The sequence below is a fragment of the Manacus candei genome, unplaced genomic scaffold, assembly GCF_025592945.1.
Source record: "Manacus candei isolate 608988 ecotype Guabito, Panama unplaced genomic scaffold, ASM2559294v1 h1tg000014l, whole genome shotgun sequence".
Lineage (NCBI taxonomy): Eukaryota > Metazoa > Chordata > Aves > Passeriformes > Pipridae > Manacus > Manacus candei.
This window is the reverse complement of record NW_026138062.1, coordinates 55,352,662-55,368,545: the sequence shown is the minus strand read 5'-3', so window position 1 is coordinate 55,368,545 and position 15,884 is coordinate 55,352,662. Positions and strand designations below refer to the sequence as shown.

General features: G+C 43.2%; 1 protein-coding gene across 9 annotated transcripts in view; it reads right to left on the bottom strand.

Annotated features, from left to right (window-relative positions):
- The window catches only part of USF3 (upstream transcription factor family member 3), a 35,993-nt gene extending 23,622 nt beyond the window's left edge, over positions 1 to 12,371 (bottom strand). For 5 of the 9 annotated variants that reach the window (XM_051780330.1, XM_051780327.1, XM_051780332.1 and 2 more), the window contains exon 1: positions 12,038 to 12,371. The gene's annotated coding sequence lies outside the window, so the exon portion shown is untranslated. Of the gene's footprint in view, positions 1 to 7,119; positions 9,156 to 10,363; positions 11,977 to 12,037 lie in introns of those variants that run through there. The other 4 variants (XM_051780329.1, XM_051780325.1, XM_051780328.1 and 1 more) reach the window with 2 other exon arrangements.
- Positions 12,372 to 15,884: the final 3,513 nt, after the last annotated feature.

Here is a 15,884-nt window from a genome sequence, read left to right as displayed (position 1 = left end):
TCCCTCCTGACATGGGTTCTCCATACTCCTATATTTAGGTTTCTTCTGCCCACAGTCTGTGTCCCCTCAGCAAAGTTCTTATTTCTCACAGCAGCATCCCTTTCTGCCAAAGTCACGATCTACACAATTTTCCAACTGCCTTATTTCTTTCTCTGAGCAGATGCCTAAGTGATTCAGCAATACATTGTAGATAGTATTTAGGAAGACAGACAAGTGGAAGTTTATGTGGAAACTTATTAATACAGCTTCTAACCATTTTTTGATCCTGAGAAAGGATGGGCAGTCCTTATTACATGTCAAAGATCCCACTTCTTTCTTTCTCCTCTGCCCTTTTTTTTAAATTATGCCAATAAGCTTCTTCCAAGTGATGCTGTTCCCTGCACATTTCAAGCTAGTTGCTGACACACCAAGTGTATAAGCCTCACAAATATAAACAACTTAAAGTCTGTATTTTATATGCTTCAAACCCACTGGGATCTACAGCCCATTTCATACAGAAGACAGGGCATAGGAATGCAATGACTGTTATTCTAACTTCACTTTACTGTGGAATTACTTCAAGTCAAGTTTACCAAAGTTTGCCATTCAACCAATGTTTCCACAAAAGTTTCAAAGCACTTTTGTGGGACTGGTAAAAAGAAACAAGGCTATCTAATTAACCATTTACTTTATTTCAAGTTTCACTGAAAAGAGGTGGTTAAGTTTGTTAAACAACACTTGTATACAGCTCTGGGGTTTCTACTGATAGATTGTACCGTAAGGAATACGGTGAACTTGTTTTTTGCTATTCTTATACTGTAAAGACAAAAATCTTTGCATTTTACTTGATACTCCACAAAACAGCCAGAGCTGGCAACACCAGGAAGGTGGTTTTCTTAAGAGCTGCTAAAAATATGGGCTTTGCGAATTGAAAAGAAAAATGCTGCCTAGGTGGAGACTTCTGAGGGCTAATGAATAATGGTCACACTGTCTCCATTTCTTCCCCTCAGCTGTTGTATCACCAGAGCTTTGACAATGGCTTCTTCACAGTGAGACTCCACTGATTCTCTAAAGCAAAATATGTGTTTTTGCTTTATAAGCTCAGAGGCAAGTGTATTTTAAGTTTCCTCATGAAATACGCTCACTTAACTCAGCTGAATGTCTTCTGCAGAAAGTATGTAGCAAATCCCAAATTCTAAAGACAGGTAAAGAGAAGCAAGTCAACACTTATATTTATTTAGTATCAAGGTTTCCTCAAGCTTTATGTAGTTTATAGCACTTACAATGTCAACCTAAAATATTGATTTTAATTTAAATGCAATGTCAACCGCAGAAATAGATACTTTGTGAAGATTTAAGTTTAACATAATTTAATCTCCTCTATAGTTCAGAAACACAGGGTATAAAACTTGAAACCAATTTGTTTAAGTATCTTCTTTTCTACCACCCATCTTTGCAGGTATTATTCACCAAATTTTATGAAATCGTTTCATCAAAACATGCACTGACCAGATTTAAGAAAAAGTTAATTTAGATTATTTTATTTGGCATTATTTTTCACTCCTTATTTAGGAACTGTTTCCAAACTTACTATTCATTTTTAAAAAGAAAATAATAATTCCAATCCATTACCTTTCAACCCTCCTCAAATTAGCAAAGCTATTCCACTCTTCTGCATGAGGCAGAAAGAACCTCTTTAATATGCAGTTGCACATATTCTGTAAAACTACCAGCAGTCCAAATCTTTCTTCCTCCTAAAATACTTCAGGAAGTTTATGCTGTTACATTGCTACAATCTCACAGTTCTTACTGGTTTGGTACACCTCGTGAAGTTAGCCTTAATTTACAGCTAAGATCAGTTCCAAGACACAGAAAATAACTACTCAAATGCTTTTTTCCTGCAAGACAGTGTCTTCTTCATTCAAGCAACTCCTGGAGCTCACTTTTGCAATCCTCCCTGCATGTTTTAGAACAAGGCTAGCTTCAATCAGGGACTTAATCCAAGCTTTTAATCACAAGCAAGGTGCCCTTACGATCAAGACACACGATTTACTGCCTTTTTTTTACTCCCCCCCTTGGAACGCTTCTATTTTAATTTTGTATTTACCTAATAAAATGATTGCAGGAAACATAACCCAAAGCTTACTTTTGTGATTGTTACCTACCTATACCAACTACTGTTGCCTATCACATTAATCGGTTATGACTACCACACAGGAAAATGAAAAGGGCTATTACTCCTGGTGAAAGTCCCTTGGATATCTTTCAGTTTGGTTTCTCAAAAAATCAAGGTTTTCTTGCTACTGTGTCCCTTAATCCACTCACAGCACAGCTGGGCCCACTGACTGACCTAAATTGAACCCCTCAAAGAGATGAAGTCCCAGATGTTTACAAAAACCTGGGACTGAGCAGAGAAGGAGAAGTGAGGTCAGTGCTGACACTGCAGATCTGGATACAGCTGGGTCTGTGACCAACTCTGCAGCACGTGTGCACTGGCTGATCAGCTGGCTCTGATCCAGCACAACATGCTCCACCTTTTGCCAAGGAAGAGGTATGAGGGATTAAAGGGCAGGAGGGAGCTCTCTTGATTTTTCATAGAATCCACTTTCGTGATGCAAACCAGCTGAGAGTTTCCCAGGGCAACCAGGCTGTTCTGAGAGCTTCTGCAAAAGTTAGGAAAAGTAAACCAATACAAATAAGCTAAAACTTATTACACAGGGCAATTTTTTTAAAAAGATGTTTGCAAATAACTAATAGAAAAAAACTTCACTGCTTTTACAATTTTTTCTCTACTTCTTATGTTTGTATTATCTAAACTCAAAAACACTGGTATTTTTCCTTCTGCTGACTTAAAGCAATAAAGTTTTAGTAAGGCTCACAGGTAAAAGAATTACAAAGAAAATGTCTTTTTTTTTTTTGTAACAGCATTGAAGGAAGAAGCAGGGTTATCACTCAAGTGATATTCCCTTATATCTACATTAGGTTTTGTTTTCATTTGTAATGTTCATAATATCAAAGACATAATTGCTGGTGGCCATTAACTAACATGCAGTTTCAGGATAGCATAGGTGTAGGGTCATTCTGAGGAATCCTGACCAGATCTGCTTAAGAAACCTCAGAAGGAAAAAAAAAAGAAACTTTTCTAACTGAAGATCCACCTCTCATTTTTATTCTTCTTGGTCTACTATTGTTGCCCCTCAAGTGTTCCTAAGTAATTTATTTTTAAACCTTAGAGGAGAGGCAGAGAGAGATCATGTCCACTGAACTAAGTCTCTTACTTACTGATTATGGTCTGGAAAGTATTTAAGGAGAGGTATCTCCAGATATTTTGCACCCAGATGTGAGCTGCTGCCACCCTCACACATTATGCAGATGATCTTGGTACTTACTACAAATAGACTGAAGTGGCACAGTGTAAGCAAAGGAAGATGCCTCAGTGAACTATCTCCTGTGTCATCTGGATGAATTGTTATAGGGAAGCAGGCATTTGGGAGCTGTAATTACGCAACCAGTACACAAGCTAGAATCACAAAGACCAGAGCTGTCACCCCAAAGAGCATCTTCAGCCACTTTAGATCAAAATAAGGGGAACATCACTCTTTTCTTTAGGAAATTAAAAATGAATGACCAGGGAAATCCTCATGATCTCCATGTAGTGTGTTAAGATTCACAAGTTACCACATGCCAATTCCATGAAGGAAGTGAGAAAGTAAGAGGACTGTCTCTACATTGCAAGACAGTGCTCATCTCCCTGGCTTTCTACACCCAATGATCCACAGTACACTTCAAAATAGTAAATCATTTTCAAAGAGAAGACAGGTATCTAATTATGCTCTGCTTGACAAAGGAGTCACAAGCCTGTTTTGATGGTGAAAGCTAAGGGATACAAGTGAATTGCAGACAACTTCCTCCTAATATGGGTCATCACTTCTGTGTGGGTTAGGTTACCTGCACTAGATGACAAAGATTGCCTGCACCATGGCTGAGGCTGAGTGAGTGCTCTCACACTGCAAGAGCATCTGTTGGTGAGCCAAACCTCACAGCAGTGTGTTGCCTAAAGAACAAAGAATTCTTTTCCTGAAAAAAAGCTGTAACATGTAAGTCATCATGGTCTCTCAATACTGCAACCAAGATAATTATTTATAACTGAGGAATTCATCCACATATGAAAGCTGTATTTGAAACACCAAAGACCAACTGGACAAATGTAGAAGCTATAAGCCACAGAATCACAGTATCATAGAATGGTTTGGATTGGAAGTGACCTTAAAAATCATCTAGTTCCAACTCCACTGCCGTGGGCAGGGACACCTTCAACTAGACCAGGGTGCTCAGAGCCCCATCCAACCTGACCTTGAATACCTCCAGGGATGGGGCATCCACAACTTCCCTGGGCAACCTGTTCCAGTGGGAGCCAGTCTAATTCTGCTTTCTGATGTGACCTTATCTACAGATGAAATCTCTATTCAAAGAACAGTACCTCATCACAGGGCCTGATAACCAATTTAGAACTACAACATAAAAACATTCACTTTGGCTACAATGATATAGCCAGGATACTACTCTTTGCTTCATTGGTTTGGTTTTAAGCTGAGCTCTTTTTGTTCTGCAACTACAAAGGATCCTCACGTAGTCTGTTTATAAAACTGCACACAGTCTCGAGGAGGTATCAACTGATCCTCTGACAGCTATGTCAGACACATGCTAAACTGGCTTGCCACTCTCTCCTGAGGATCCTACTAATAAGCAGTGCAAAATATCCTAGAGCTGAAATGTGCAGGGCAGCCAGAGAGTTTGTGTGTCAAATTTTTTCATTCATCTTTTCAAATGTAAGTCATTCAGCACAAAGGACTACACAGGCAAGTTCTTGAATATTTTATAGGGTTGGGGTTTGAGAAATCTGACACAAAGAACTCATTGAGGGTTCATGATACAGGAAGCAATATTCTATGGGTCTTTACTACAAAGCTCCTCTCCAATATGAGAAGAGATCGATCCTGAGATTTGGTTACAAACACTGCTCTTCCAGAATGAAGGATTTCCTTATGAATCTTATTGGGGCTAAGGGCAGAAATGGCTGAAGTACAAGGTAAAATAAAACAGTATTTCAGTTTTAATGTATAAGTTGATCAAATGCACTCCCTAATTCCATGTTAATGAGCTTTAAAAAACAAACACACACACACTCTGTCCCCAAATCCAACAAAACCCCCACAATTTTGCAATGTACATTTTATATCCAGACTATTCACAGAAGGTCTTAGGTCCTTCACAACCTCAATGTGATAAGAGGTTTTTTCTATAGACAGTGGGTCCACTGGGCAATTATTTCAGTTCCAGGAATAAAGGACTCATCTTATGATCTGGATGTTTGACAGTTTTGAATAATAGCAGGGATAAAGCTGCAAACTTTTTCAATTACGTTTAACAGAGAGGTCCAAACTAAAGATAACTGAGCCCAGACGACCAGCAAAAGCAGGCACTTTCTTAACACTTTCAAAGAGGAAATTTAAAAGCAAGATCAACATATGTTAAGACACAAGAAAATGGAACCACTAGGTGCAAATCCATAGGAAACCTGAATTCAGTAATTCCACCACTTTAGGCACTATTCATTTAGCTTAGCAGAATGACTATACATGAGCTAAAAGGGCTAACTAAGTAGTTCTGAAAGCACTATGAAAACCAAATAACACTACTGCAGATATTTAGCACTGACAACGGAGAAGAAACTAAAACCAGATTTCCAACTCACTACTTTGCAGAAGTCTGAAATTAATAGATAAAGGGAAGGAACAGACTGATACCATGATCCTGCAAGTTTTAATTAATTAAAAAAATAATTTCATAAAATTAAAATGCCATACCTCCATCTTCTTTTTCCATAACCGTTTGAAATTACCTCCTTATTGCCACCAAAGACTGACTTGGCAAGAATACCTTAAAGTGGAACTAGAAGTGGGAGATCTCCATAGCAAGGGATAGCTCATATGGTTTCCAGACTAGGAAACACAGGGTCCTCCCATCCTCACCCAGAATAAAACAGAAAAATCACACACAAAGTGAGTAAATGGACTGTAAAGCCTCGAAACAATTTAGAAGTGGGACTCCCTACAACTTGCCAGCCACAGGAAGTATAAAAAACATGACCTTGGCAGACACCACTGCAATACTTAAAAATCCAAATCAGCAGCTGTTGAGATTGAGTATCACTTTTGATCATAGACTTGAACAAAAACAATCCCAAGATGTCCTTGGCTCTCACTTTCATTTAAGTGAACATGGACACTAGGTAAGTACCCAACAGCTCCCTCCAAGAGAAATTTTGAACTTGAGTCACGGAGAGCAAGACAGAAGAAAGAGTGTGCAAGAGTTATGGGCACCATTGGTTAGAGGCTCAAAGGCAGAGCTGTTGCCCCCAGCTAATACTACAGAGCAGGGAAACTGCAATTCCAAAGCACAGTGCACATGCATGCTGACTGAGTACAGTACACTACCAAATAAAAATTACCACTTTTTTAAATAGTTTGGATACAAATGGTAAATGCTGCAGTTGTACCTAAAGACAGCATTGACAGAACAATGGTCATGTAGGCAAGATGTGACTACAGCACTACAAACACTGACTTTTTTGTTTTATGCACTCTTCTGAGAATTTCTTAGGTTCTGAAGTAGGTTAGGATATCAAAGTACAGTTGAGATTGAAAGGGATCTCTGGAGGACATCTGGTCAAGCCAGGCCACCTAGAGCCAGTTGCCCAAGACCATGGCCAGACAACTTTTTAGTATCTTCAAGGATGGAGACTCCACAACCTCCTTGCACAACTTGTTCCAGTGCTCAGTCACCCTCAACAGTAAGAAAGTGGTTTTTGGTGTTCAGATGGAGCCTCTGGTTCTGTCACTGGGCACCACTGAAAAGAGCCTGGCTCCATCCTCTTTTCCTTTTTTCACCCTCCCTTCAGGTGTTTATACATATCAATGAGAATCCCCTGAGCCTTCTGTTCTCCAGGCTGAACAGCCACAGTTCCCTCAGCCTCTCAAGATGAGCAACGCTCCAGTACCTAAATTAACTTTGTGGCCCTTCACTGGACTCTCTATAGTACATCCATGTCTCTCTTGTACTGGGTTACCCAAAACTCACCACAGAACTCCAGGTGTGGCCTCACCAGTGCTGAGTACAGTGGAAGGATCACCTCCCACAGCCTGATGACACTACCGTGTCAAATTCAGCCCAGGACACCATTCACCACCACCTTTGCCACAAGGGCACATTGTTGGTTCACGTTCAACTTGGTGTCCACCAGGACCTCCAGGTCCTTTTCTGCCAAGCTGCTTTCCAGCTGGATGCCCCCACCATATATATTGGCAGACTGAGTTGTTCTTCCCCAAGTGCAGGACTTTGCCCTTGTTGAACTGCATGAGATTACTGCCAGCCCATTTCTACAGGCTGTCAAAGTCCCTCTGGATGACAGCACGACCCTCTGGCATATCAGCCACTCCTCACAGCTTGGTGTTAACAAACTTGCTGAGGGCATACTCTGCCTCATCATCCAGATAATTTATAAAGATATTCAACAGGACTGGTCCCAGTATTGATCCCTGGCATACACTGCCAGTTACTGGTCTCCAACTAGACTTTGGGCCACTGATCACCACCTCTGGCCCCTGCCATTCAGCCAGGTTTCAACCTAACTCTTCTTATGTTGAAATGTGAGCTGCACAGCTCTGAAAGACAACTGTTGAAACCCGACACACTGCAAAATAAAATTCTTTGCTTGTATTAATTATTTTACCAAATCTGCATGCTAATAGAGTCAATAAGTTACACTGCAACATACGCTAAACTAGATACCTAACTTTCCTTAGTTAATAAATTGCCCTTATAGCAACAATGGGAAAAATCTGTAAAAAGATGGTTATCCTTGCCTACTGTCCCAGCTCCTTCCAAATAATGCTGAGACACGTAGCTCTTCCTCACTTCACTGGCACTCCTCACACGGGAAGCCAGACAAGAATATTACTTCAACGTAAAATTTACTTCATGAAAGGATCACAGACACACTCTACCCTCCCAAACAAACACACTGAAACGACAAGATTATGGGTACTCCAACAAGTGAAAAAATGAAATGGTGTTCCTTGTTGCTGATTTGGAGTAGGTTGGTGTTGGGCTACCACCATTTTGCTATTCTAGTGAATGAGTAAAAGAGCTTCAGTACAAAGCTTTGTACAAGAATTGTGTTCAGTTTCTATCTAACAACTTCACTGATGTGTAAAAGCAAAGCAGAGTCCAACTTCAAAGGCTGAAGGCTGACATGAATTGTGTCCCTTAAGCCAACCACACATTACAGATGACAGATGCAGGACAACATTACTTTCACTTTAAACTTCAGCTACTTGGAGAAGAGCAAAACTTTAGGTTCTCCTCTTCCCACAATACCTTTACACTGCTTTTAAAGGACAATGTTTTCAATAATCTTCTCATGGCACTGTCCACCACACCAATAGCTAGAGAAAAGGATCACAGGATCTGAGAAACCTGCATTAAGATCTGTAAGTTAACAGATCCATACTTGGATCATTCCAGCCGCACTGGAGATGGACCACAAAGAACTCATTCTTTGTGCTATCAGAGTACCAGCATGACTGAGATGTGCTTTCAGATGGCATTGATCTCATTTTATGATCTTCACCTTGGTCAGTTACCCTGACAGGAGTTCAGGTAACTGAGTGGGAAAGGCACTTGTCAGCAGGAAGCATGAAACATTTTAACAACCTGTTACTTTCTTCTTATCTGAATCACAAGGCCACACAGCATGGCTGATGTAAGAGATTGTTATCACATGTCATGGTTGCAGAAGTAATTCATTCACCTTAGAAGACTAACGCCGTAGCTTTTCATACAGGAAACAATCCTAGTTCACACACAATTTGTCAATCCTGTGCACACAGCAGAACCTTTTTCGTGCTTACTCAAAGCATGACAACAGCACTACACTTGTAAGGTAGCAAAGTAAAGTACACTTTGGACACATTATATGCACATATAAAAGCTGGAATTGTATTTTAACCAGCAAGTTAGGTTAGCATTACATAAACTGGTCGCTGCACAATGTATCCTAATCAAGGAGTAGAGACCTTTATACATCTTACTGCAACCTGAAACAAAGGAAGCCCTCCTGCTCAAACACACCCCCCATGCCACTGCACATTAAGACTGGTACCTTTCAGAATAGGAAGGAAAATGTGTTCCTGAGCGATTTAACTCAAATAAAGAAGTCACAAACACAACTGCAATGAAGAATGCTAGCACAGAAACTAAGTCATAAAATGACCGGTGATACTATGGGTAGACAGTCCACCAGGGTGGAGACAAGTGTTACGCTTCTTCAGAGGCCTGAAGACCATTATGAAACAACCAGGAACATTAAAGCTGTCAGGTGTTATGCATGTACATGTTCTACACAAACATTTTCATTTAAACACCTCTTTGTACACACAGCTTCACTGGTATTTTCATCAAGGACAGTGCACAATATTGTAATTTAATTGAAAACTGTCTCAGCTGAAACTTTGGACCGTGATACGTATTCACTGCCCTTTTAAGTGGCACGGACTTTATGGTATTTTTACAAGCTCTTACGATGCAAATAACCATGATTCATTGGGAAACCCTTCCTATCAAATGTTACACTACTTATACCTCCCCCAGCCACACGTCATTTACAAAGTTATTTTTAAGACCATAAAACCACAAGCACTGCTGTAACAAAAATTGAACCACAGAATGGTTCTTATCAAATCCAGCATCTCACAGCCCTTGACTTTTTTATGTTGTCTATTTATTTCTTCTACCCTGTACAGCATCCATTGTAGTAATTCACATCCAAGCCTCACACGGTTGGTTACAATGTCACGCATCTTGTATCAAGGCACTTTGCAAATGAAAAGCCTGCTTAAATATTTGGAATGCACTGCCCCAAATCATTTTGTTACCTAATTCATTGCACTTCAATATGTGGAAGCCAGAGGTGTTCTTACAACCTCAGCACACGGAGTGTGGGGGGGGAACCAACAACAAACAAACAACGCTCAAAAAAGCACGAAGGTGAAAAGCAGCTGCAGTAGCTTGCCCAGCAGTGTCAGCAGAACACATTCACAGAATCTTTTCCTTCTTATTCCCAAGATATCTTTGAAATCTCAGACTACGACTAAACCTCAGTTACACACGAGAGCCCACGATGGGCACGGCACACACGTGCCAACCACACACCACAGGGCCACTTGAGCGACAGTCACTTCAATCTATCCCTGGTCAGCTCCTCAGAACACTACTTGGAAAACTACGAATCAAAGCAAAAAAGCACTTACTATCTAGCACTTACTTCCTAATTATCTCCTTGCAGCTGTCAAGACTCTTCCAGGATCCACCACCGTTTTTCATCTACTCCGTTAAAATCTCCCCATGTATCCATATCCTAAGGGAATAAGTAAGTCTCTAAGGGAATAAGTAACATTCAAATACTTCAAAGTTTGCAATGTTCTCGTACTGTTTCGGACAACTGATGTTATTTTGAATGCATGCACCTTAAAAATCATGCCCAAGACATGAACATTTTCTAAGCTTATTTCCCATTCAGTGGCAAATGTATTTTCATTTGCCAAATCTATTTCATCCCAAAATGTACCCATAAATTATTATTATGGCACTAATTGAAAGTCAAAAAATTAAAAATTATAAATCCTTATAATAACCATTACCTCATAGGATGTTTCTTTATTTCCATTTGTCTGATTACTGCCCACAATTCATGAGCGATAAACAACACTCTGCAGTTTGTTACAGTAACATAATCACACAAATAGGATGGTCCCCATGAATTGTATATGAAAAGTAAAGCTAAAATCAGGCTTCCAAAACAAGCTGTTGCACTACCTGACTTCTGGACACTTAACTGTGCAATCATTAAGTTATGTCTGCTAGAATTATTTAATAATCATATGTCTAGGTGAAATCTAATAGAAGTTCAAGCTATTATGTGGAAAGCAAAAATACATCTGTGATATTTTACCTCCTTATGGACAGAAACTCAACACAACACTATTCCCTTTGTCTTACTTCCACCTTTTCCCTACAGATTTCCATAGACAATGGGCATCATGTGCCACAGCTATATGCAGCCTTAGGTGTGTTCATGGACTCATTTCACCCCTGCTCTCTGTCACAAGGAGCTGGATTCTGGGCCTTAGTGTAAGCAGTAAGTGTGACCTTCTGCGTGTGTCAGATATCAATTTCCACAAAACTAAAGACTTCAGTCTCCTGTTGCTGGCAAATGTGACTGAAATTGGACAGAGAGCTAAAATGAGGATGTAGAGGAGAAGAAAGGAGTCTTCTCTCCTTAGGAGACCAAGCTGAAAACACATTCAACAGGAAAAGTTAGTTTCCAGTGACCGAGTTCTAAATAAAAGAGCCGGCTTGTACAGTGTCCTCTGACGTGGGCCAGCTTCCCGGCTGGGATGTCACACCGCACGGGCACACGGCCGGGATGCACGGAGCATTCCGCATCCCGGGCTAACGAGACGATGCCACACCGGGGAACAGCGCCCAAAGGAACTCCCCGAAGGGCGACCGCGGCTCAATTGTCTCACAGCATCAAGGCTGCAAAGCGATAAGGACACCCCGGTCTCCACACCTTCACCGCTGCTTCCCCCGGCCACACACACCAACCTCACCGGGGCAACCCGGGCTCGCAGCGGCGGCACAACTTCCCTGGGCACGGCCCGGGCACCGCTACCGAGCCGGGACCGTCCGGGGCCGCCCCGCCAAGGGCCGCCCGCGCCCCGCCAGCTGCGCCCGGGCCCGCCTGGCCCTGCCGCCCCTGCCCGGGCCCCGCTGGCCCGGACAAAGGGGCACTGGCCCCCATACGGCGGGGCTGCCACCGGTGTCCCGGGGCCAGCGCGGCCCCGGCCCAGTGCGGCGCCGCAGCCCCGCTGTCCGTCCCACGCCCTCATCCCGCTCCCCTTGGGAGCGCCGCCGGTGGCCCCAGCCCCGCACTCACGGTCGGGCCAGGCGCGCTGCACGGCGGCCCCAGCGCCGGGACCATCCTCCGCCGGGCGGACACGGACACGGACACCCCGCGCCAGCGCCGCCACCGCCTCCGCGCCACAGCCCGCCCGCGCAGCCCACCCTGCTGCCCGCGCCGACACCAATCGCCGCGCGCAGGGTGAGCCCCGGCGGCCAATCAGAGGCAGGCAGATCGGAGAGGACGTCGCTCGCCCTCAACTGGGCGTGGCCGGGCTGGCGCGGGCCAATCGCCGCCACAAACATTGGCGGCGCGGGCCAATCAAAGACCAGGGAGGCCGAGACTGGCGTCAACAAGGTAAGGTGGCCGAAACAGGAACCGGCGGAGAGCGGCACCGCAGGCGGCCAATGAGCGGCGCGGACAGAGCGCGAGGGGGGACGGGCGGGAGCTCTTAAAGGGGCAGGGCCGACCCCGGGGGGAAAGTGCTGTGAGTCACTTGATGCGTGGGTGGGTTTTGCCTTCAGATGCGAAAGTGCCGCCCTGCCAGAGCGGCGGCGAGCGGGGACACGGCGCTTCGGAAGAAAACTCCGCGAAGGGGCTGCGGGTAAAGGGGCCAAGAGTCACCGGAGCGCCGCCCTCCCCCCGACACTGAAACAGTGCCCTGCGACCCGGCCAACAGCGATCGGGACAGGAACTGGGAGCTGGGTAAAGATTTTCCAAATCCTGGATGCCAGCGAGCTGTTTTGGGGGCAGCCCAACCACCTCCGGCGACTGGGCTGTTCCAAGGTCTCTGCTGCGGCTGATCCCTTCACAGGTGTTTTTACACAAGGCTTTGTCCCGCGCTGCGCTCACACTTCGTTCGGGGGAGGAAGGCGCTCCATCCGCCTTCCTCGTGAGTTAAATCAGAGTTTAAGGAAAGCATTGTTTTGTAGCCGCTAAATTAGGGACTCTGGGCCCCTATCAACTCCCCACTACTTCAGTTTGTGCTTCCTGCCGACACCTGATTCCATCACCAGCCCTAATAAGGGATCTTCCTATTTCCAGCCTCACCTGTGTGTTTCCACGGATGTCCTGACACAGCTATGTTCTGGAACTCTTATCAGATGTGTTTTACAAGTACAAACTGCATTTTATAAGCACATCATAAAATGATAAAGGGTTGGAATGGACCTTAAAGACCCTCCCATTCCAATCCCCCTGCCAGGAGCAGGGACACCTGCCACTAGACCAGGGTGCTCCAACCTGACCTTCAGTACTTCCACGTTTGGAGCATCCACAGCCTCTCTGGGCAAACTGTGCCAGTGCTTCACCACCCTCACAGTAAAAAATTTCTTCCTAATATCTAATCTACATTCCCCCCCTTTCAATTTGTACCCATTGCTCCCTTGTCCTGTCACTACAGTTCTTGACAAGAGTCCCTCTCCAGCTTCCTTCTAGCCCCCTTCAGATACTGGAAGGCTGCCATGAGGTCTCCACTCATTTTCTTCTCCAGGCTGAACAATCCCACCTTTGTCATGGTACCTCTGCTTACCTGTAGGCGATAATGGAGCTTGCAGGGTCTCTTCTTTCTGAGACAACCTAAAAACGCAGAGCTGTGATGTTTGGGCTTTGTGGAAAATAGATACCTTTTTCCCAGCCATATACCTTCCTAAAATACAATACAGAGCAGGGACAAGTTTCTGAAGCAGTGTCCAAGAACTATTCTGCTGCTGAAATGAGTTATAGTAGCAATCAGATGTTAAAAAACCCAAACCAGTTTATTTTTAATAGCTGCTGCTTGCAAAATAACCTTGTAGCTGACATGAAGTGCAAGACCCATTTGCCAGCTGTGAAGAATGTTAAGGCCCAAGCTGGTTTTGCAGAGAAATTCTAAAGTTACTATAAATAGCAGCTTCACAGTGTAAATCATAAATTTAAATGCACTTTTTTGGTTTTAATAATCTTTAGTTCTGATATGACACAACCAAACTGGAAGACAAAATCTGAAATACCACTGCTCCATCAATGTACTCCAATATAAACTGAAGGTTTTTTCCTCTTTAAAGGGTAGTGTGCCTTTTTGGTGGAAATTTTTAGTAAAAGGCACCTCTTGTCCAAAGCAGTAAAACCAAGTTTACCTTCTGCCACCCTGTAACGCTCTAGAGTGTTTTGAGCTCATAAATTGTCAACACCAGAACTCATCTGAAACACAGTGGCAAAAATCCAGCAGCAGGCAAAACTCCACAGGTGAAGTCACGTACAACAGGAACCTGCTAAGTATCAGTAGCCTATTTCTGTTGGAGAATATAGACTTGCAATTATATGGCAAGATGCTTAAGCCAAAACAAACAGCACAAATGCTTAGAAAAGCTTTACATTAAATAGGTAACTTGGTGTTTATGTGACAGGTGAAGAGTTTCTGCAGCTGTATTTCAGATAGTCTTAATCAAGAACTTGAGCGTGGGGGGTTTTTTGGTTGGTTTTTTTGGTTTTGGTTTTTTTTTTTTTTTTTAATTCTTGGCTGTAGTGAGGTTTGGATTCAATTCAGTGATCAGTACTGGCCCCAGTCTGTATGATGTGATACAGCAGCTGACAGGGAATCAGAACACAGAACAGTATGTCTTTCCCCAATGCAGGAGTTTCTTGTGGCCTAGAGAGCTTCAGCTCGTGTTGCCACAATGCCTTCAGGCAATATGGTAGTAAAACTGAATGCTTGTGCAGTATTTAAGCACTGGGGAGGAGGAAAGAAAGCAGAATAAAGAGAGAGGGATAGAGTAACCTTTCCATTATCTATTTGAACTGATCCTCTTTAGGGGCAAGAGAAAAAGAGCATAAGGCAAGTCATTTGTCCCATACAAAGCATCTGGATTAGATGGGTTGAATAGACTTGGAGAACCCCCATGGAAAGGAAAGTTATACTGCCAGACACAGATCACAACACTCACCTGACAGCTTGGTTTGGTAGATACTCAAAAGGACTTCAGAGCTTTTGGACAGGGATCTTTTAAGTAATCTAAGATACTGCAGGATCAGAGGATAGTATCCTCACAGGGACAGCAAACTGATTAAAAGACAGATTTCACAGGGCATAGAGTAAAAGATCAGTTTTCACAGTAATGAAAGGTCAGCAGTGGAGTCAAACATTTGTGCTGGGGTCTATATTCCTGAACACTGTTTTAAAAAAGGAAATAGTGAGGTGAAAAAATATTAAGAATGAGGAGTGACAAGTGAACCTTCTAATGCTGAGTGACTGGGCATTGTAACAGCAAATCATTTCCAGTACAGGTCAATATGGTGATATACACACTGGGGGAAAAAAAGCAAGAATCCAAGTTTTTCAAATGAAGGGAATGACTTGACTTACTCATCACTCACTAGATCCTGATGTGGTAATTGTTCTTCAAGTAATCGTATCAGTAACAAGGCAAACTGTTGTAATTAAGAGATAATAGCACACCTCGAATCATTACAGGGGCCCTGTAAATACCCAAGTTTTGAAAGCAGTGAGAGGAGTGTAACTCCCTGTAGAACCAGAACAGCTTTGTGAACGGGGAACACAAATGATCAGAGGTATCTGCTAGTTCCCCTGTACACAAGTAACTGAATTGTCTAAAATTGTACAGGTTGTTTGAGAGGTAACTGGGCTGAGGGCGGAGAACGAAAGAAACATGACAGAGATCAATAAAAGCTGAGTGGTTTGGAGAACAGCTGCAGCAGTTTAAGTACACCAAAAGTTTTCCAGCCTCTGCAGCTGCTGGTGAGGCTGGAGTGATGAAGGCTGCACTCCTGGTAGTAGTTCATCTCCAGCTGTGCTTTCCCGGCCCTCCAGCAGAGGTCAGGGAAGACACCTGGTAGCAGCAGCTCAAGACTACAGACAAGTTTCAGAGCCTGAGCTTTGCTTTTG